This window comes from Triticum dicoccoides, chromosome 1B (assembly GCF_002162155.2).
Source record: "Triticum dicoccoides isolate Atlit2015 ecotype Zavitan chromosome 1B, WEW_v2.0, whole genome shotgun sequence".
In the NCBI taxonomy this organism is placed as follows: Eukaryota; Viridiplantae; Streptophyta; class Magnoliopsida; order Poales; family Poaceae; genus Triticum; species Triticum dicoccoides.
In genome coordinates this window covers 374,464,399-374,467,751 of record NC_041381.1, presented here as the reverse complement: position 1 = coordinate 374,467,751, position 3,353 = coordinate 374,464,399, and positions in this window count along the sequence as shown.

Genomic DNA, 3,353 nt, shown 5'->3' with positions numbered 1-3,353 from the left:
GGGCAAGAGCCCAAGTAGGATCCCTCCTACTTGGGGCACCCCAAGGCTGCTCCCCTCCCCCTCTCACCTATATACACATGGGGAGGGGGCGCCTAGAACACAAACCAACAATCATTAGTCATGTGCGGCGCCCCCCTCCACAGTTTACGCCTCTGGTCATATCTTCATAGTGCTTAGGCGAAGCCCTGCACGGATCACTTTACGATCACCGTCACCACACCGTCATGCTGACGGAACTCATCTACTTCCTCGACACCTGGCTGGATAAATAAGGCAAGGAATGTCATCATGCTGAACGTGTGCAGAACTCGGAGGTGTCGTACGCTCGGTACTTGATTGGTCGGAACTAGAAGAAGTTCGACTACATCAACCGCGTCGTCAAACGCTTCCGCTTTTGGTCTATGAGGGTACATAGACACACTCTCCCCCTCTCGTTGCTATGCATCTCCTAGATAGACCTTGCGTGAGCGTAGGAATTTTTTGAAATTGCATGTTGTGTTTCCCAACAGTGGCATCCGAGCCAGGTCTATGCGTAGATGATATGCACGAGTAGAACACAAAGAGTTGTGGGCGGTGATCGTCATATTGCTTACCGCCAATGTCTTATTTTGATTCTGTGCTATCGTTGGATGAAGCGGCCCGGACCAACCTTACATGACCACGTTCATGAGACCGGTTCCACCGATAGACATGCAACTAGTTTTGCATAAAGGTGGCTGGTGGGTGTCTGTTTCTCCTACTTTTAGTTGAATCGAATTTGACTGTGGTCGGTCCTTGTTGAAGGTTAAAACAGCAAACTTGATAAGTCACCATTGTGGTTTTGTGCCGTAGGTAAGAACGGTTCTTGCTAGAAGCCCGTAGCAGCCACGTAAAACTTGCAACAACAAAGTAGAGGACGTCTAACTTGTTTTTGCAGGGCATGTTGTGATGTGATATAGTCAAGACATGATGTGATATACGTTATGGTATGAGATGATCATGTTTTGTAAAAGTTATCGACAACTGGCAAGAGCCTTATGGTTGTCGCTTTATTGTATGAAATGCAAACGCCATGTAATTGCTTTACTTTATCACTATGCGTTAGCGATAGTTGTATAAGCAATAGTTGACGAGATGACCATGATGCAACGATGGAGATCAAGGTGTCGAGCCGGTGATGATGGAGATCATGACGATGCTTTGGAGATGGAGATCAAAAGCACAAGATGACGATGGCCATATCATGTCACATATTTTGATTGCATGTGATGTTTATCTTTATGCATATTATTTTGCTTAGTACGGCGGTAGCATTATAAGATGATCCCTTAACTAAATTTCAAGGTATAAGTGTTCTCCCTGAGTATGCACCGTTGCGACAGTTATTCATGCTGAGACACCACGTGATGATCGGGTGTGATAGGCTCTACGTTCACATACAACGGGTGCAAGACAGTTTTGCACATGTGGTATACTCGGGTTAAACTTGACGAGCCTAGCATGTACAGACATGGCCTCGGAACATTGGAGACCGGAAGGTGGAACGTGAATCATATAGTAGATATGATCAACATAGAGATGTTCACCATTGATGAGTACTCCATCTCACATGATGATCGGACATGGTTTAGTTGATTTGGATCACATATCATTTAGATGACTTGAGGGATGTCTATCAAAGTGGGAATTCTTAAGTAATTTGATTAATTGAACTTTAATTTATCATGAACTTAGTCCTGGTAGTATTTGTATATCTATGTTGTAGATCAATAGCTCGCATTGTATCTCCCCTATGTTTTTTGATATGTTCCTAGAGAAAAACTAAGTTGAAAGATGATAGTAGAAATGATGCGGACTGGGTCCGTGGTCTGTGGATTATCCTCATTACTGCACAGAAGAATTATGTCCTTGATGCACCGCTAGGTGACAGATCTATTGCAGGAGAAGATGCAGACGTTATGAATGCTTGGCAAGCTCGGTATGATGACTACTTTATAGTTTAGTGCACAATGCTTTACGGCTTAGAATCGGGGCTTCAAAGACGTTTTGAATGCCACAGAGCATAAGAGATGTTCCAAGAGCTGAAATTGGTATTTTCAGACTCATGCCCGTTTTGAGAGGTATGAGACCCTTGACAAGTACTTTGCCCACAAGATGGGGGAGAATAGCTCAGCTAGTGAGCATGTGCTCAGAATGTCTGGACACTACAATCGCTTGAATCAAGTGGGAGTTAATCTTCCAGATAAGATAGTAATTGGCAGAGTTCTATAGTCACTATCACCAAGCTACTAGAACTTCGTGATGAACTATAATGTGCAAGGGATAACAAAAAAGATTCCCGAGCTCTTCGCGATGCTAAAATTGGTGAAGGTAGAAATCAAGAAAAGCATCAAGTGTTGATGGTTAACAAGACCACTAGTTTCAAGAAAAAGGGCAAAGGGAAAGAAAGGGAACTTCAAGAAGAATGGCAAGCAAGTTGTCACTCCCGTGAAGAAGCCCAAAGCTGGACCTAAGCCTGAAACTGAGTGCTTCTACTGCAAAGGAAATGGTCACTGGAAGCGGAACTACCCCAAATATTTGGCGGATAAGAAGGATGGCAAAGTGAACAAAGGTATATTTGATATACATGTTATTGATGTGTACCTTACTAGTGCTCGTAGTAGCCCCTGGGTATTTGATACATGTTCAGTTGCTAAGATTAGTAACTCGAAACAGGAGTTGCAGAATAAATGGAGACTAGTTGAGGGTGAAGTGACGATGTGTCTTGGAAGTGGTTCCAAGATTGATATGATCATCATTGCACACTCCCTATACTTTCGAGATTAGTTTTGAACCTAAATAAATGTTTTTTGGCGTTTGCATTGAGCATGAACAAGATAGGATCGTGTTTATTGCAATACGGTTATTCATTTAAGACAGAGAATAATTGTTATTCTGTTTACATGGATAAAACCTTCTATGGTCATACACCCAATGTTAATGGTTTATTGAATCTTGATCGTAGTGATACACATATTCATAATATTGATGCCAAAAGATGCAAAGTTGATAATGATAGTGCAACATACTTGTGGCATTGCCGCTTAGGTCATATTGGTGTAAAGCGCATGAAGAAACTCCATGATGATGGGCTTTTGGAATCACTTGATTATGAATCATTTGATACTTGCGAACCATGCCTCATGGGCAAGATGACTAAAACTCCATTCTCCGGAACAATGGAGCGAGCCAATGACTTATTGGAAATAATACATACCGATGTATGCGGTCCGATGAGTGTTGAGGCATGCGGCGGGTATCGTTTCTTTCTGACCTTCACAGATGATTTGAGCAGATATGGGTATATCTACTTAATGAAACACAAGTCTGAAACA